Below are 20,808 nucleotides of genomic sequence, written 5' to 3'. Positions count from 1 at the left end.
TGACACCACCCTTATGGCAGAAAGTAAAGAGGAATTAAAAAGGCTCTTGATGAAAGTGAAAGTGGAGAGTTAAAAAGTTGGCTTAAAGCTCAACAATCAGAAAACTAAGATCATGGCATCCAGTCCCATCACTTCATGGGAAATAGATGGGGAAACAGTGGGAACAGTGTCAGACTTTATCTTTTTGGGCTCCAAAATTAAGGCCAGTCTAATCAAGACTATGGTTTTTCCTGTGGTCATATATGGATGTGAGAGTTGGACTGTGAAGAAAGCTGAGCGCTGAAGAATTGATGCTTTTGAACTGTGGTGTTGGAGAAGACTCTTGAGAGTGTCTTGGACTGCAAGGAGATCCAACCAGTCTATTCTGAAGGAGATCAGCCCTGGGATTTCTTTGGAAGGAATGATGCTAAAGCTGAAGCTCTGGTACTTTGGCCACCTCATGCAAAGTGTTGACTCATTGGAGAAGACTCTGAGGCTGGGAGGGATTGTGGGCAGGAGGAGAAGGGGATGACAGAGGATGAGAGAGCTGGATGGCATCACTGCCTCGATGGATGTGAGTCTGAGTGAACTCCAGGAGGTGGTGATGGACAGGGAGGCCTGGCGTGCTGCGATTCATGGGGTTGCAAAGAGTGGGACATGACTGAGCCACTGAACTGAACTGAACTGATATTTATAACATCAATAGAAATTGTAAGTTGTTATTATAGTAACAACTTACAGTGCTATTAAGCTAAATCTGAGTATACACTGTTACCAATTTGTATTCACCAACACATGGTTTATTCTCAGCCTCCTTCTTTTCCTGTTTGCAAATTCCCATTCCAACAGGCTCCTACCATCCAATTTCCATTTACTTAATTGCTCAATTCCCATATACATGAATAGTGGTTTCAGAATTATTAATCAATACATAGTTCTTTTTGTCATTAGTTTTACTGACTACACTAATTTCCAAAAGGATATGTCAGCCCTTGCACTCACCTCTCTCAGTGAGCTTGTCTGACTGAAGTACTGCAAGGATAGATATGACAGAAAGATACTGTGATTTGTATAAATAAATTTGTATATAATTGTATAAATAAAGGAGCTTCTAAAGAGGTATAATAGGAAAAAACCAAAAACCAAATATATGAGAAAATAGCAAGAAATGTTGAACAATTTTTAAATCTGTATGTGAGGAGTACAGGAAAGACATGTTTTTATAAATCCTAAAGATTCCACACTACTAGAACAATAAATTCAGCAAGGCAGCAGGATACAAAATTAACATTTAGAAATCAGGTGTATTTCTTTACACTAACAATGAAAAACAGAAAATAAAAATGACAATAAAAAGTTACTTAGGAATAAACTTTACCAAGGAGTATATGAGCTATACACTGAGAACTACAAAACATCGATAAAGGAAATTAAATATGATTAAAAGAGATGGAAAGCCATTCTTAAATTGGATGAGTTAATATTGTTAAAATGGCCCTCCTACTACCCAAAGCAATCTACAGATTTGATGTGATCACTATGAAATCACCCATGACATTTTCACAGAACTAGAACCAATAATATTAAAATTTATGTGGAACCAATAAAGACCCAGAATTGCCAAAGCAATCATAAGTAAAAAGACCAAAGCAGGAGGCATAACCTGCCCAGACTTCAGACAATTTTATAAAGCCGCAGTAATCAATACAGGGTGGTACTGGCATAGAAAAAGACATGTTGATCAATGATAAAGATAGAGAGCCCAGAAAAAACAAAGACAAGAAACCCCCACACATCGATGGTCAATTAATCTTCAACAAAGGAAGCAAGAATATTCAACAGATAAAAGATAGTATCTTTAATAAGGATTATTCATAGAGTACAAAACAAGAAAATTATATTAAAATACTTTTAGTATTTAGTTTTTGACAGTGGAAAATATTTGCTTAGGGGTGGAGGGCCATACATATGCCATATTTCATAAATTAATTCCTGATGACAAAGTGTGAGGACAATGACCAGCCACATTGTAGGTTGTCAGTATGTCAAATTGCTTTCCCTTGTCTTGCCTCTGTGCTTTGAACTGTTAGATCCTCTCTGCTTAATTTTCACCAACTATCCAATTGTCTCCTTCTCAATGTTCAAGGATATATGCTCATTTAGTGCCCTGTGCTTTCCCTTTTATATGATTCATCGCACTATAGAGTATGACTTCAATCTCTTTTTAAATTTAATTATAAACTCTTTCACAACTCTACTTCTTCCTAGAATTAATTACATTTCTAGTAGATTTATGCACTTATTAAACCTTTGTATTATATCCTGGAGTCTTTCCTTAGTAATTCTCTGTGTTGATGTCTACTAGGAGTAGAACTTATTTTTTAATCATATTTTTAACAATTATGAGCATATAAGATAGCAGTTATCAATTTTGATATAATTATTTCACAAACTTTTCTTCTTTTTTAAATGTATTTATTTTTCACTGAAGGATAATTGCTTCACAGAATTTTGTTGTTATCTGTCAAACCTCAACATGAATCAGCCATAGGTATACATATATCCCCTTCCTTTGAACCTCCCTCTCATCTCCCTCCCCATCCCACCCCTCTAGGTGGATACAGAGCACCTGTTTGAGTTTCCTGAGCCATAGAGCAAATTCCTATTGGCTATCTATTTTATATATGATAATGTAAGTTTCCATGTTACTCTTTCCATACATCTCACTCTCTCCTCCCCTCTCCTCATGTCCATAAGCCTATTTGTTATGTTTCTCCATTGTTGCCCTGTAAATAAATTCTTTAGTAGCATTTTTCTAGATTCTGTATATATGTGTTAGAATAAGATATTTATTGTTCTCTTTCTGACTTACTTCCTTCTGTATAATAGGTTCTAGGGTCATCCACCTCATTAGAAATGACTCAAATGAGTTCCTTTTTATGGCTGGGTAATGTTCCATTGTGTATATGTACCACAATTTCTTTATTCATTCATCTGTTGATGGACATCTAGGTTGCTTTCATGTTCTAGCTATTGTAAATAGTGCTGCAATGAACAATGGGATACATGTGTCTCTTTCAATTTTGGTTTCCTCAGGGTATATGCCTAGGAGTGGGATTGCTGGATCGTATGGTGGTTTTATTCCTAGTTTTTTAAGGAATCTCCATACTATCTTCCACAGTGGCTGCATCAATTTACATTCCCACCAACAGTGCGAGTGTTCCCTTTCCTCCACATCCTTTCCAGCATTTATTGTTTGTAGACTTCTTAATGAGGGCCATTCTGAGTGGTGTGAGGTAATATCTCATTGTAGTTTTGATACACATTTCTCTAATAATGAGCCATGTTGAGATCTCTTCATCTGTTTGTTAGCCTTCTGTATGTCTTTGGAGAAATGTCTGTTTAGGTATTTTTCCCACTTTTTGATTGGGTTGTTTGTTTCTGGTATTGAGTTATATGAGCTGCTTGTATATTTTTAAAATTAATCCTTTGTCAGTTGTTTCATTTGCTATTATTTTCTTCCATTCTGAGGTTGTCTTTTCACCTTTCTTAGTTTCTTTTGCTGTGCAAAAGCTTTTAAGTTTAATCAGATCCCAATTCTTTACTTTTATTTTTATTTTTATTACTCTAGGAGGTGGGTCATAGAGGATCTTGCTTTGATTTATGTCAGTGAGTGTTCTGCCTATGTTTTCCTCTGAGTTTTATAGTTTCTGGTATTACATTTAGGTATTTAATCCATTTTGAGTTTATCTTTGTGTATGGTGTTAGGAGGTGTTCTAATTTCATTCTTTTACATGTAGCTGTCTAGTTTTCCCAGAATCATTTATTGAAGAGGCTGTCTTTGCCCCATTGTGTATTCTTGCCTCCTTTGTCAAATATAAGGTGGATGCATGGGTTTATTTCTGGGCTTTCTATATTATTACATTGGTCTATTTTTCTGTTTTTGTGCCAGTACCATACTGTCTTGATGACTATAGCTTTGTAGTATAATCTGAAGTCAGGAAGGTTGATTCCTCCAGCTCCATTCTTCTTTCTCAAGACTGTTTTGCTGTTCAAAGCCTTTTGTGTTTCCATATGAATTGTGATTTTTTTTTTCTAGTTCTGAGAAAAATGCACTGGTAATTTGATATGGATTGCATTGAATCTGTAGATTGCATTTGGTAGTATAGTAATTTTCACAATATTGATTCTTCATACACAGGGTCATGGAATATCTCTCCATGTTCATACCATCTTTGATTTATTTCATTAGTGTCTATAATTTTCTGTGTACAGTTCTTTTGCCTCCTTAGGTAAGTTTATTCCTAGATATTTAATCTTTTTAATTTCTCTTTCTGGATCTTCATTGTTAGTATATAGAAATGCAAATGATTTCTGTGTATTGATTATATATCCTGCAAATTTGCTAAATTCACTGATTAGCTCTAGTAATTTTTTGCTACTATCTTTAGGGTTATGTACAGTATCATGTCATCTGCAGACAGTGAGAGTTTTACTTCTTCTTTTCTGATCTGGATTCCTTTTCTTTCTTTTTCTTCGCTGATTGGTATAGGTAGAACTTCCAGAACTATGTTGAATAATAGTGGAAAAAGTGGGCATCCTTGTCTTCTTCCTGATCTTAGGGGAAATGCTATCAGTTTTTTGCCATTGAGAATAATCTCTGTTGTAGGTTTATCATATATGGCCTTTACTATGTTGAGGTAGGTTCCTTTTATGCCCATTTTTTGAAGAGTTTTAATCATAAATGGGTGCTGAATTTTGTCAAAGGCTTTTTCTGCATCTATTGAGATTATCATGTGGGTTTTATCTTTCCATTTGTTAATATGGTACATCACATTAATTGATTTGCATATATTGAAGAATCCTTGCATCCTTGGAATAAACCCAAATTGATCATGGTGTATGAGCTTTTTTTTTTTTTTTTTTTGCAGGTGGGTTCTTTTTTTTTTTAATTTTTTATTTTTTTTTTTAAATTTTAAAATCTTTAATTCTTACATGCGTTCCCAAACATGAACCCCCCTCCCACCTCCCTCCCCACAACATCTCTCTGGGTCATCCCCATGCACCAGCCCCAAGCAAGCTGCACCCTACGTCAGACATGGACTGGCGATTCAATTCTTACATGACAGTATACATGTTAGAATTCACATTCTCCCAAATCATCCCACCCTCTCCCTCTCCCTCTGAGTCCAAAAGTCTGGTATACACATCTGTGTCTTTGTTCCTGTCTTGCATACAGGGTCGTCATTGCCATCTTCCTAAATTCCATATATATGTGTTAGTATACTGTATTGGTGTTTTTCTTTCTGGCTTACTTCACTCTGTATAATTGGCTCCAGTTTCACCCATCTCATCAGAACTGATTCAAATGAATTCTTTTTAATGGCTGAGTAATACTCCATTGTGTATATGTACCACAGCTTTCTTATCCATTCATCTGCTGATGGACATCTAGGTTGTTTCCATGTCCTGGCTATTATAAACAGTGCTGCGATGAACATTGGGGTACATGTGTCTCTTTCAATTCTGGTTTCCTCAGTGTGTATGCCCAGAAGTGGGATTGCTGGGTCATAAGGTAGTTCTATTTGTAATTTTTTAAGGAATCTCCACACTGTTCTCCATAGTGGCTGTACTAGTTTGCATTTCCACCAACAGTGTAGGAGGGTTCCCTTTTCTCCACACCCTCTCCAGCATTTATTGCTTGCAGATTTTTGGATCGCAGCTATTCTGACTGGTGTGAAGTGGTACCTCATTGTGGTTTTGATTTGCATTTCTCTAATAATGAGTGATGTTGAGCATCTTTTCATGTGTTTGTTAGCCATCCGTATGTCTTCTTTGGAGAAATGTCTATTTAGTTCTTTGGCCCATTTTTTGATTGGGTCATTTATTTTTCTGGAATTGAGCTGCAGAAGTTGCTTGTATATTTTTGAGATTAGTTGTTTGTCAGTTGTTTCATTTGCTATTATTTTCTCCCATTCAGAAGGCTGTCTTTTCACCTTGCTTATATTTTCCTTTGTTGTACAGAAGCTTTTAATTTTAATTAGATCCCATTTGTTTATTTTTGCTTTTATTTCCAGAATTCTGGGAGGTGGATCATAGAGGATCCTGCTGTGATTTATGTCTGAGAGTGTTTTGCCTATGTTCTCCTCTAGGAGTTTTATAGTTTCTGATCTTACATTTAGATCTTTAATCCATTTTGAGTTTATTTTTGTGTACGGTGATAGAAAGTGATCTAGTTTCATTCTTTTACAAGTGGTTGACCAGTTTTCCCAGCACCACTTGTTAAAGAGATTGTCTTTACTCCATTGTATATTCTTGCCTCCTTTGTCAAAGATAAGGTGTCCATATGTGTGTGGATTTATCTCTGGGCTTTCTATTTTGTTCCATTGATCTATATGTCTGTCTTTGTGCCAGTACCATACTGTCTTGATGACTGTGGCTTTGTAGTAGAGCCTGAAGTCAGGCAAGTTGATTCCTCCAGTTCCATTCTTCTTTCTCAAGATTGCTTTGGCTATTCGAGGTTTTTTGTATTTCCATACAAATCTTGAAATTATTTGTTCTAGTTCTGTGAAAAATGTGGCTGGTAGCTGGACAGGGATTGCATTGAATTTGTAAATTGCTTTGGGTAGTATACTCATTTTCACTATATTGATTCTTCCAATCCATGAACATGGTATATTTCTCCATCTATTAGTGTCCTCTTTGATTTCTTTCATCAGTGTTTTATAGTTTTCTATATATAGGTCTTTAGTTTCTTTAGGTAGATATATTCCTAAGTATTTTATTCTTTTCGTTGCAATGGTGAATGGAATTGTTTCCTTAATTTCTTTTTCTACTTTCTCATTATTCGTGTATAGGAATGCAAGGGATTTCTGTGTGTTGATTTTATATCCTGCAACTTTACTATATTCATTGATGAGCTCTAACAATTTTCTGGTGGAGTCTTTAGGGTTTTCCATGTAGAGGATCATGTCATCTGCAAACAGTGAGAGTTTTACTTTTTCTTTTCCAATTTGGATTCCTTTTATTTCTTTTTCTGCTCTGATTGCTGTGGCCAAAACTTCCAGAACTATGTTGAATAGTAGCGGTGAAAGTGGACACCCTTGTCTTGTTCCTGACTTTAGGGGAAATGCTTTCAATTTTTCACCATTGAGGATAATGTTTGCTGTGGGTTTGTCATATATAGCTTTTATTATGTTGAGGTATGTTCCTTCTATTCCTGCTTTCTGGAGAGTTTTTATCATAAATGGATGTTGAATTTTGTCAAAGGCCTTCTCTGCATCTATTGAGATAATCATATGGTTTTTATTTTTCAATTTGTTAATGTGGTGAATTACATTGATTTGCGGATATTGAAGAATCCTTGCATCCCTGGGATAAAGCCCACTTGGTCATGGTGTATGATCTTTTTAATGTGTTGTTGGATTCTGATTGCTAGAATTTTGTTGAGGATTTTTGCATCTATGTTCATCAGTGATACTGGCCTGTAGTTTTCCTTTTTTGTGACATCTTTGTCAGGTTTTGGTATTAGGGTGATGGTGGCCTCATAGAATGAGTTTGGAAGTTTACCTTCCTCTGCAATTTTCTGGAAGAGTTTGAGGAGGATAGGTGTTAGCTCTTCTCGAAATTTTTGGTAGAATTCAGCTGTGAAGGAATCTGGACCTGGGCTTTTGTTTGCTGGAAGATTTCTGATTACCATTTCAATTTCAGTGCTTGTGATGGGTCTGTTAAGATTTTCTATTTCTTCCTGGTTCAGTTTTGGAAAATTGTACTTTTCTAAGAATTTGTCCATTTCTTCCACGTTGTCCATTTTATTGGCATACAACTGCTGATAGTAGTCTCTTATGATCCTTTGTATTTCTGTGTTGTCTGTTGTGATCTCTCCATTTTCATTTCTAATTTTATTGATTTGATTTTTCTCTCTTTGCTTCTTGATGAGTCTGGCTAATGGTTTGTCAATTTTATTTATCCTTTCAAAGAACCAGCTTTTGGCTTTGTTGATTTTTGCTATGGTCTCTTTTGTTCTGTATGAGCTTTTTGATCTGCTGCTAAATTTTGTTTGCTAATATTTTGTTGAAGATTTTTGCATCTAAGTTCATCAGTGATATTGTCCTGTTGTTTCCTTTTTTGGTGTTGTCTGTGTCTGGTTTTGGTATCAGGGTGATGGTGACCTTGTAGAATGGGTTTGGAAGTGTTCCTTCTTCTGAAATTTATTTAAAGAGTTTTAGGATAGGCATTAGCTCTTCTCTAAATGTTTGATAGAATTCTCCTGTGAAGCCATCTGGTCCTGGGCTTTTGTTTTCTGGGAGAGTTTTGATCACAGCTGCAATATCTGTGCTTGTAACTGGGTTGTTAATAATTTCTATTTCTTCCTGGTTCAGTCTTGGAAATTTGAACTTTTCTAAGAATCTGTCCATTTGTTCCAAGTTATCTATTTTATTGCCATATCATTGTTCATAATAGTTTCCTATAATCCTTTTTTTTTTCTTCATTGTCTGTTGTAAACTCTCCTTTTTCATTTCTAATTTTGTTGATTTGATTCTTCTCTCTTTTGTTCTTTATAAATCTGGCTAAATATTTGGGAATGAGGTTCGTGACATTGTACAGGAGACAGGGATCAAGATCATCCCCACAGAAAAGAAATGTAAAAAGCAAAATGGCTGTCTGGGGAGGCCTTACAAATAGCTGAGAAAAGAAGAGAGGCAAAAAACAAAGGAGAAAAGGAAAGATATAAGCAACTGAATGCAGAGTTTCAAAGAATAGCAAGAGGAGATAAGAAAGCCTTCAATTATCAATGCAAAGAAATAGAGGAAAAGAACAGAATGGGAAAGACTAGTGATCTCTAGAGAAAATTACAGATACCAAGGGACCACTTCATGCAAAGATGGGCTCAATGAAGCGCAGAAATGGTATGGACCTAACAGAAGCAGAAGATATTAAGAAGAGGTGGCAAGAATACACAGAAGAACTGTACAAAAAAGATCTTCATGACCCAGATAATCACGATGGTGTGATCACTCATCTAGAGCCAGACATCCTGGAATATGAAGTCAAGTGGGCCTTAAAAGCATCACTATGAACAAAGCTAGTGGAGGTGATGGAATTCCAGTTGAGCTATTTCAAATCCTGAAAGATGATGCTGCGGAAGTGCTGCTCTCAATATGCCAGCAAATTTGGAAAACTCAGCAGTGGCCATAGGACTGGAAAAGATCAGTTTTCATTCCAATCCCAAAGAAAGGCAATGCCAAAGAATGCTCAGACTACCGCACAATTGCATTCATCTCACATGCTAGTAAAGTAATGCTCAAACTTCTCCAAGCCAGGCTTCAGCAATATGTGAACCATGAACTTCCTGATGTTCAAGCTGATTTTAGAAAAGGCAGAGGAACCAGAGGTCAAATTGCCAACATCTGCTGGATCATGGAAAAAGCAAGAGAGTTCCAGAAAAACATCTATTTCTGCTTTATTGACTATGCCAAAGCCTTTGACTGTGTGGATCACAATTACTGTGGAAAATTCTCAGAGAGATGGGAATACCAGACCACCTGACTTGCCTCTTGAGAAATCTAACTGGACATGGAACAACAGACTGGTTTCAAATAGGAAAGGGAGTACATCAAGGCTGTTTATTGTCACCTTGCTTATTTAACTTATATGCAGAGTACATCATGAGAAACGCTGGACTGGAAGAAGCACAAGCTGGAATCAAGATTGCCAGGAGAAATATTAATAACCTCAGATATGCAGATGACACCACCCTTATGGCAGAAAGTGGAGAGGAACTAAAAAGCCTCCTGATGAAAGTGAAAGTAGAGAGTGAAAAATTTGGCTTAAAGCTCAATATTCAGAAAACGAAGATCATGGCATCCGGTTCCATCACTCCATGGGAAATAAATGGGGAAACAGTGGAAACAGTGTCAGACTTTTATTTTTGGGGGCTTCAAAATCACTGGAGATGGTGATTGCAGCCATGAAATTAAAAGACGCTTACTCCTTGGAAGAAAAGTTATGACCAACCTAGATAGCATATTCAAAAGCAGAGACATAACTTTGCCAACTAAGTCAGGCTATGGTTTTTACTGTGGTCATGTATGGATGTGAGAGTTGGACTATGAAGAAGACTGAGAAGAGAAGAATTAATGCTTTTGAACTGTGGTGTTGGAGAAGACTCTTGAGAGTCCCTTGGACTGCAAGGAGATCCAACCAGTCCATTCTGAAGGAGATCAGCCCTGGGATTTCTTTGGAAGGAATGACGCTAAAGCTGAAACTCCATTACTTTGGCCACCCCATGTGAAGAGTTGACTTATTGGAAAAGACTCTGAGGCTGGGAGGGATTGTGGGCAGGAGGAGAAGGGGACGACAGAGGATGAGATACTGGATGGCATCACTGCCTCGATGGACGTGAGTCTGAGTAAACTCCGGGAGTTGGTGATGGACAAGGAGGCCTGGCGTGCTGTGATTCATGGGGTCGCGAAGAGTTGGACACGACTGAGCAACTGAACTGAACTGAACTGAAAGATTTGTCAATTTTGTTTATCTTTTTGAAGAACCAGCTTTTAGTTTTATTAATGTTTACTGTTGTTTCTTTCATTTCTTTTTCATTTTATTTCTGCTGGGATCTTTATGATTTTTTTCCTTTTACTAATTTTAGGATTTTTTTTTCTTCTTTCTCCAGTTGTTTTTGGTATAAAGTTCTATTATCTATTTGATATTTTTCTTGTTTCTTAAGGTAGGATTGTATTGCTATTTCCCTCATAGAACTGCTCTTGCTGCATCCCATAGATTTTGAGTTGTCATGTTTTTATTGTCATTTGTTTCTAGAAATTTTTTAATTTCCCTTTTGATTTCTTCAGTAACCTGTTGGGTATTTAGAAGTGTGTTGTTTAATCTCCATGTGTTTGTGTTTCTTACAGTTTTTTTCTTGTATGTGATATCTAATCTCATAGTGTTGTGGTTGGAGAAGATGCTTGATATGATTTCAATTTTCTTAAATTTACTGAGGTTTGATTTGTGACCCAAGATGTGTTCTATCCTGAAGAATGTTACATATGCACTTGAGAAGAAGGTATATCCTTCTGCATTTGGATGGAATGTCCCTAAAGTGAGTGAAGTCGCTCAGTCGTGTCTGACTCTTTGAGACCCCATGGACTGTAGCCTACCAGGCTTCTCCATCCATGGGACTTTCCAGGCAAGAATACCAGAGTGGGTTGCCATTTCCTTCTCCAGGGGATCTTCCCAACCCAGGGATCAAACTCAGGTGATCCATTGCTTATGGAATTGCTGAGAGAAGATTGGTAATGACTGTTGCCCCTCAGAATGATATCTGTCCTCATGGTAGGACATAGCCTATGAATGCTGTGGCTATTGTTGCAAATAGGAGGATTACTCCGATGCTCCATGTTTCTAAGAAAGTGTATGATCCGTAATATAGGCCTCGTCCTACATGCATAAATAGGCAGATAAAAAATATTGATGCCCCGTTTGCATGTATGTATCGGATGATTCAGCCATAGTTTACATCTCGGCAAATGTGGGTTACAGAGGAGAACGCTGTTATTGTATCGGATGTGTAGTGTATTGCTAGGAATAGGCCTGTTAGGATCTGCAAAACTAAGCAGATACCTAGGAGGGAGCCAAAGTTTCATTATGATGAGATGTTTGATGGAGCTGGGAGGTCAATGAACGCGTTGTTTACAATTTTTATTAGTGGGTGGGTTTTTCAGATGTTGGTCATTAGTGTTCTTGTAGTTGAATGACAACGATGGTTTTTCATATCATTGGTCATGGTTAGATTCCATGTGAGAATAATGATAATATATATTGTATTTATTTTAAGCGTTATCTTTGTAATAGGTTTTGTGGGGTTTTCTTCAAAACCTTCGCCTATTTATGGGGGGTTAGGATTGGTTGTGAGTGGTGGAGTTGGATGTGGTATTGTATTGAATTTTGGTGGGTCTTTTTTAGGTTTAATAGTTTTTTTAATTTATTTGGGGGGTATAATGGTAGTTTTTGGTTATACGACGGCTATGGCTACTGAGCAGTATCCTGAGATTTGAGTTTCTAATAAGGTTGTTTTGGGGGCATTTATTCCTGGTTTGTTATGGTTTATTAAGTGTTGAAGGATACGGAGGTGGAGATTGTGTTTAAGTTTAGTGGTATGGGGGATTGGGTTACTTATGATACAGGGTATTCTGGGTTTTTTAGTGAGGAGGCTATGGGGATTGCTGCTTTATACAGTTATGGTACTTGATTAGTTATTGTTACTGGTTGATCCTTATTAGTTGGTGTTGTAGTAATTTATAGAGATTACTCGTGGAAATTAAATAAAATTGTGCTGACGAGGATTGTAATTAGGAAGGAGAGGAAATATAATTTAATTAGGCCTTTTTGGCTTGTGATTGTGGTAGATATTTTTATTTGGGTTAGTGAAATGGTTTTTGGTAAGATAGTTTCTAGTCAGATTAGATCTAGGAGGGAGGATGCTGATTTTTGGCTTATTGTTAGATTTATGTAGGGGGTTAAGCGGTGTATAATTGTAGGATAATATCCTAGTAGGTTAGAGAATTTGAATATGTTTGATGGATGATTAAATTTTAGGTAGTGGGTTATGTTGCTAATTTCTAGTGCTAGAATAAAGCCTAAGATTGTGACTGCTAGAGCAGTTATTTTTAGATAGTAGGGTATAGTTATTTGGGGGATTGTTGTTGGGGGGATGTTGTTGGAAATGATAAATCCTGCAAAAAGACTTCCAATTAGTAAGCGTTTGATTGAGTTAATTAGGAATGGGTTGTTTTCATTAATATTAATAAGAGTTGGGAATCGGGGTTGTCCTAGGAGTGCGAAGAAGATAATACGGGTACTGTAGATGGCTGTGAAGGAGGTGGCGATTAGTGTTATTAAGAGGGCTCAGGCATTGGTATATGACGTGTTGGCAGATTCAATAATTAGGTCTTTGGAATAGAATCCTGTGAGGAAAGGTATTCCTGTTAGTGCAAGACTGCCAATAATGAGGGCTGTTGTGGTAAATGGTATTGCTTTAAATAGACCTCCTATTTTTCAAATATCTTGTTCATCATTTAGGCTGTGGATAATAGAACCGGAACATATGAATAACATGGTTTTGAAGAAGGCGTGGGTGCAGATGTGGAGAAATGCTAAGTAGGGTTGGTTAATTCCAATTGTTACCATTATAAGGCCGAGTTGGCTGGATGTGGAGAAGGCGACAATTTTTTTAATGTCATTTTGGGTGAGGGCACATATTGCTGTGAATAGTGTGGTAATAGCCCCTAGGCATAGTATAATAGATTGGGCAAATTTGTTATTTTCTGTTAATGGATAAAAGCGAATTAGTAGAAAAATGCCTGCTACTACTATTGTACTTGAGTGAAGTAATGCTGAGAGGGGTGTTGGGCCTTCTATTGCGGAGGGCAGTCACGGGTGTAGGCCAAATTGTGCGGATTTTCCGGTTGCGGCTAGAACTAAGCCTATTAGGGGTAGATTTGAGTTGTCTGGCTTTAGTATAAAGATTTGTTGAAGATCCCAAGTGTTGAGGTCAATTAGGAATCATGCTATTGCCAGGATGAATTCGATGTCGCCAATGCGGTTATACAGAATTCCTTGTAGGGCTGCTGTGTCTGCGTCTGCTCGTCCATACCACCATCCGATCAGTAAGAATGGTATGATTCCAACTCCTTCTCAGCCGATAAGTAGTTGAAAAAGATTGTTTGCAGTGACGAGGATGAGTATTATGATAAGAAATAAGAGTAAGTACTTGAAAAACTGGTTGATGTTGGGGTCTGAGTGTACATATCATATTGAGAATTCTATGATAGATCATGTGACAAATAGTGCTACTGGGACAAATATTATTGAGAAATAGTCTATTTTGAAGCTGAGTGATAGTTTAAGGGTTTGGGTGGTTAGTCAGTGTCAGTTTGAAATAATTATTTCTTGTCCTGTGTGAATGAATATCATTGTGGGAATTATGCTAGTGATAAAGGCACATGAAATGGTTGTTTTTACGTAAAGTGGATAATTGGCAGATTTATGGATGTTGAGACTAGTTATTATGATGGGCGCGGTTAGTAGAGTTAGGGTGGTTAGTGTGAGGGAAGAGAATAGGTTTATTACTTTTATTTGGAGTTGCACCAATTTTTTGGTTCCTAAGACCAATGGATAACTACCATCCTTTAAAAGTTTGAAAAAGCCATGTTGTTAGACATGGAAGCATAGAATTAGCAGTTCTTGCACACTTTTTCGGTAAATAAGAAGGTGATAGGCTTCTATTGTTAGATTCACAATCTAACGTTTTTTTTAAACTATATTTACAGTACAGCGGGCCTAGGATGATTTTCGGGTTTAGGGATAGAAGTAGTAGTGGCAGTATATGTAGTGATATGAGTGCGTTTTCTCGTGTGAAAGAAGGTGAAATGTTATTGATGTGGTGGGTGTATTTACCCCGTTGTATTGTGATTAGTATGTAGAGGGAGTATAGAGCAGTGATTACCATGTTAAGTCCTATTAGAATAATTGTGATGTTAGAACATGAGATAGTTGATATTACTACAAATAGTTCCCCGATTAGGTTGATTGTTGGGGGTAGAGCCAGGTTAGTTAGATTTGCTAGGAGTCATCAGGTAGCCATTAGTGGAAGGAGTGTTTGTAGGCCACGGGCTAAAATTATTGTAAGGCTATGGATTCGTTCATAGTTGGAGTTTGCTAGGCAGAAAAGTATGGAGGACGTGAGGCCGTGGGCGATTATCAGGGCGGTGGCTCCTATGTAGCTTCAGGGTGTTTGGATGAGGATGGCGACGATAACAAGTGCTGTATGGCTGACGGAAGAGTATGCGATGAGTGACTTCAGGTCCGTTTGACGAAGGCAAATTGAGCTGGTTATGATTATGCCTCATAATGATAACATGATGAGTGGATATGCTATGAAGTCGGTGACTGGATTTAGGAGTAGTGTAATCCGTATTATGCCATGTCCTCCTAGTTTTAGTAGGATTGCTGCAAGGACCATAGAGCCTGCAATTGGGGCCTCTACGTGGGCTTTGGGTAGTCAAAGGTGAAGTCCATATAGTAGTATTTTTACTATAAAGGCTATTATGCATGCTAGTCATATAAAGGCGTTGGATCAGGAGCTGGGTATTGGTTGTACCCAGTATTGAAGGATTAGGAAGTTTAGGGATCCTATTGTGTTTTGAATATGAATTAGTGCGACTAGTAAGGGCAGGGATCCCGCTAGCGTGTAAAATAAGAAATTGAGGCCGGCATTTAGGCATTCTGTTTGGTTTCCTCATCGAGTGATAATAATGAGTGTAGGGACTAGTGTTGCTTCAACTATGATATAAAAGAAAATTAGTTCTGTAGCGGTAAATGTTATGATCAGGAATAGTTGTAGTAGGATTAGTATTGAGATAAAGAGTTTTTTTCGGGCTAGGCTTTCTTTTGATAGGTGATGTTGACTAGCTATAAGTATTAAGGGAAGAAGTCATATGGTTAGGATTGGTAGTGGTGTAGATAAGGAGTCGGAGAAGAAAGTTAATGAGAAGTTGAGGCTGTTATTGCCGAATTGATTTATAAGGAGTAGGCTTGTAAGGCTAATTAGTAAGCTATGAAGTGTGGAGTTAATTCAGATTATGCTATTTTTTGATAGTCAAGTTAGGGGTATAAGTATTATTGTGGGAATAATATATTTTAGCATTGTAGTAGGTTAAGGTTTTGTACGTAGTCGGTACTGTATGTGTTTGATACCATTACTAGTAAGGACAGGCCTAGTGCTGCTTCGCAGGTTGCGAAAACTAGTAGGATGATAGGTATTATACTGGCCAAAGTGAAGTGTGAATTTAGGATTATTAGGGTGGCTATGACAAATAGAGATAGTATTATTCCTTCTAGGCATAGGAGGGAGGATATTAGGTGGGATCGATATATTAGAAGTCCTGTGAGAGATACTGTGAATGCTATTATAATATTTATGTATACAAGGGACATTTGGTAATTATGAGCTTAATCATAATCTAATGAGTCGAAATCATTTATTTTGTTTTAAACTAAATACCATATTCGGTTCATTCTAGTCCTTTTTGGGTCCATTCGTAGGCTAGGCTTACAGCTAGTAGGAAAATTAGGAGAAGGGCCATGGTAAGCATTGTGTTTAGGTTAGTTGTTTGTGAGGCTCATGGTAGTGGTAGGAGTAGAGCAATTTCTAGGTCAAAAAGGAGGAATGTGATGGCCACTAGAAAGAATTTTATGGAGAAGGGAAGGCGAGCGGATCCCATAGGGTCAAATCCGCATTCATATGGACTTGTTTTTTCTGAGTATACGTTCAGTTGGGGGAGTCAGAATGCGATAGTTACGAGCAACGTAGCTAGTGTAAAATTAGTCAGGAGAGTAATTATAAGGTTTATTGTTCTTTTTCGGACTAGACCGAAACTAACTGATTGGAAGTCAGTCGTACTGATTAATACTAAAAGGACATGAGCCTCATCAATAGATGGATACATAGAGGAATAGTCATACTACGTCTAGGAAGTGTCAGTATCAGGCAGCGGCTTTGAAACTGAAATGGTGACTAGAGGTGAAGTGAAATTTCAGTTGGCGGAAGAAGCAGACAATTAAGAAGGTAGATCCGATGATGACATGGAGGCCATGGAATCCTGTAGCTACGAAGAAGGTTGAACCGTAAACTCCATCTGAGATTGTAAATGGTGCTTCATAATATTCTGATGCCTGTAGTAGTGTAAAGTACACACCTAGTGCAATGGTGATGAATAGGGCTTGTAACATGTGGTTACGATCTCCTTCTATGAGGCTATGGTGAGCTCAGGTAATGGAGACTCCTGAGGCTAGAAGGACGGAGGTATTGAGTAGTGGGACTTCTAGGGGATTAAGTGGGTGAATGCCTGTTGGGGGTCAGCAGCCGCCTAGCTTGGGTGTGGGAGCAAGGCTTGAGTGATAGAAAGCTCAGAAGAATCCAGTAAAGAATAAGACTTCGGAGATGATAAAGAGAATCATTCCGTAGCGAAGGCCTTTTTGGACAGCTGGAGTATGGTGGCCTTGAAAGGTACTTTCTCGAATTACATCTCGTCATCATTGGTATATTGTAAGTATATTTGTTGTTAGACCTAGGGTCAGTAGAGCTGTTGAGTTGAAGTGGAATCATATGATGAAGCCAGATGTTATTAGGAGGGCAGATAGTACTCCTGTGAGGGGTCAGGGGCTCGGATTTACTATGTGATAAGCATGGGTTTGGTGTGTCATTATGTGTTGTCATGCAGGTATAAGCTAACTAGGAGGGTGAATACGTAGGCTTGAATTATAGCTACGGCGAATTCGAGAATCGTTAGTAGGACTAGAATAATAAATGTAATGAGTGCTGTTGTGGTACTGATGCTTGTTAATGCAAGGGTGGCTCCTCCAATTAAGTGAATTAATAAGTGTCCTGCCGTGATGTTGGCTGTCAGTCGTACGGCAAGGGCTACTGGTTGGATGAAGAGGCTGATGGTTTCAATGATCACTAGTATTGGGATCAGTGGGGTGGGTGTCCCTTGTGGTAGGAAGTGGGCAAGTGATGCTTTAGTTTAGTTGCGAAAGCCTGTAATTACGGCTCCTGCTCATAAAGGAATAGCCATGCCTAGATTTATTGATAGTTGTGTAGTTGGTGTAAATGAGTGGGGTAGAAGGCCTAATAAATTTGTAGACCCAATAAATAGGATTAGGGACATTAATATTAATGTTCATGTTTTTCCTTTGGTGTTGTGAATGCTTATTATGTTTTGATACAAGTTGAAGTATTCATTGTTGGAGGGAGATGAGGCGGTTATTGATTAGTCGGTTTGATGTAGGAAATAGTAAGCTAGGAAATAAAACGATGAGAGTAACAAGGGGAAGGCCTAGTATTATAGGGGTAATGAAAGAGGCAAATAGATTTTCGTTCATTTTGTTTCTCAAGGGGTGTCTTGTTTTGGTATTTTTGTTGTTATTAATTCTGGGTTGTAGTAGAAGTCGTGTTTTGAGATTTTTAACTGGAAAATAATAAAGAGAACTAGGAATATTGATAGAATTATTGTAAGTCACGTTGATGTATCTAGTTGTGGCATGTCATCAAGGAGAGTATTATGCTCTCGGTCTTTAACTTCAAAGGTTAACGCTGGCATAGCTTCTTGATGATTTTATAATATTGATGCAGATCATTTTTCAAAGTATTTTAGTGGGACTAGCTCGAGAACGATTGGTATAAAACTGTGATTTGATCCACAGATTTCTGAGCATTGACCGTAGAATAAGCCTGGACGAGTTGACATAAGGGTTGTTTGATTTAAACGACCTGGAATTGCGTCTGTTTTTAGTCCTAGAGAAGGAACTGCTCATGAGAGTAGGACGTCTTCGGAAGAGATTAGTATTCGAATTGTTATTTCTATGGGCAATACAACTCGGTTATCTACTTCTAGTAGTCGTAGTTCTCCTGGTTTTAATTCTGATGTTGGAATCATATAGGAATCGAAGCTCAAGTCTTCATAGTCCGTGTATTCATAGCTTCAGTATCATTGATGTCCCATGGTCTTTACTGTGAGAGATGGGTTGTTGATTTTGTCTATTATGTATAGAATTCATAAAGATGGGAGAGCAATTATGATTAAAATAATGGCTGGTAAAATGGTTCAGACTGTTTCTACTTCTTGTGCGTCTATGGTGCTGGTATGGGTTAGTTTTGTTGTTAATATTAGTGAAATAAGGTAAAGTACTAGTGAGCTGATTAGAAAGACAATTATTAGTGTATGATTGTGAAAATGTAGCAGTTCTTCTATGATGGGTGATGTTGCATCTTGAAAGCCTAGCTGTATGGGATATGCCATATGAGATGTACGGGACTTTCACCTGTAATTTAATCTTGACAAGGTTATGTAATGTTTTACTAACATCTCGTTTATTGAGAGAGACATAGTGGCTATGGTGTTGGCTTGAAACCAATAACAGGGGTTCGATTCCTTCCTTTCTTATTTTAGGTTAACATATGTGGGTTCCTCAAATGTGTGGTATGGTGGAGGGCATCCGTTTAGTCACTCTAGATTTGTTGTGGTTAGGTCTACAGTTAAGACTTCTCATTTGGATGCGAATGCTTCTCAGATAATAAAAATTATTAGTATCACTGCTGTTAGCGAGATAAATGAGCCTATAGATGAAATAGTGTTTCATATTGTATATGCGTCTGGGTAATCAGAGTATCGTCGTGGTATACCAGATAGTCCTAGGAAATGTTGTGGGAAGAAGGTCATGTTAACACCTACAAATATGATTGTGAAGTGGATTTTGGCTCATGTATCATTAACAGTGTAGCCTGAGAATAGGGGGAATCAATGTACAAACCTTCCTATGATGGCGAATACAGCTCCTATTGATAGTACGCAGTGGAAATGTGCTACTACATAATATGTGTCATGGAGGACAATATCGAGGGAGGAGTTGGCTAAACAATTCCAGTTAGGCCTCCGACTGTAAAAAGGAAAATGAAACCTAGGGCTCATATTATAGCGGGGGATCATTTGATATTGCCTCCGTGAAGTGTTGCTAGTCAACTAAAGACTTTTACTCCGGTTGGGATGGCGATAATCATAGTAGCTGATGTGAAGTAAGCCCGTGTATCGACGTCTATCCCGACTGTGAATATATGATGGGCTCATACAATAAATCCTAGGAACCCAATTGATATCATGGCTCATACTATTCCTATGTACCCGAATGGCTCTTTTTTCCCTGAGTAGTAGGTCACGATATGGGAGATTATTCCAAACCCAGGTAAAATAAGGATATATACTTCAGGGTGCCCAAAGAATCAGAATAGGTGTTGATATAAGATAGGGTCTCCTCCTCCTGCTGGGTCAAAGAAGGCTGTGTTTAGGTTTCGGTCTGTTAGTAGTATTGTGATGCCAGCTGCTAATACAGGAAGTGAGAGGAGGAGTAGTACAGCAGTGATCAATACAGATCACACGAACAGGGGAGTTTGATATTGTGATATTGCAGGGGGTTTTATGTTAATGATAGTTGTAATAAAATTAATGGCTCCTAGAATTGAGGAAACGCCTGCCAGGTGTAGGGAGAAAATGGTTAGGTCTACTGAGGCTCCTGCATGGGCTAGGTTGCCTGCTAGAGAAGGGTATACGGTTCAACCTGTTCCTGCTCCGGCTTCGACTATAGAGGATGCTAGGAGTAACAGGAAAGAAGGGGGAAGGAGTCAAAAGCTTATATTATTTATCCGAGGGAATGCTGTATCAGGGGCTCCAATCATTAGAGGAACTAGTCAGTTGCCGAACCCTCCAATCATAATAGGCATTACTATAAAGAAAATTATTACGAATGCATGTGCAGTTACAACTATGTTGTAGATTTGGTCATCTCCAAGTAGAGTTCCGGGTTGGCCTAGTTCAGCGCGAATTAGTAACCTTAAGGCGGTTCCTACTATGCCAGCTCAGGCACCAAATAGGAGATAAAGGGTACCGATATCTTTGTGGTTAGTTGAAAACAATCAGCGGTTGATGAACATGGGTAAAATGGCTGAGTAAAGCAATAGACTGTAAATCTAAGAACAGAGGTTTGATTCCTCTTTTTACCAGGTCCTGTAGTGAATTAACATATTGAATTGCAAATTCAAAGAAGCAGCTTCAAACTCTGCCGGGGCTTCTCCCGCTTTTTTTTCTTCGCGGTGGGAGAAGTAGATTGAAGCCAGTTATTTAGGGTATTTAGCTGTTAACTAAAGTTTCGTGGGGGTGGAGCCCACCCATCTAGTGAGGATTTAGCTTAATTAACGTGGTTGATTTGCATTCAATT

General features: G+C 38.0%; 1 long non-coding RNA gene across 1 annotated transcript; it reads left to right on the top strand.

Annotated features, from left to right (window-relative positions):
• LOC108635855 lies at positions 5,478-19,931 on the top strand. Its single transcript, XR_001917982.1, has 3 exons — positions 5,478-5,490; positions 16,490-16,496; positions 19,826-19,931. It is a non-coding gene; the product is annotated as an uncharacterized LOC108635855 (long non-coding RNA).

This window comes from Capra hircus, chromosome 4 (genome assembly GCF_001704415.2).
Source record: "Capra hircus breed San Clemente chromosome 4, ASM170441v1, whole genome shotgun sequence".
NCBI lineage: Eukaryota > Metazoa > Chordata > Mammalia > Artiodactyla > Bovidae > Capra > Capra hircus.
This window is presented reverse-complemented; position numbering and strand designations above follow the sequence as displayed.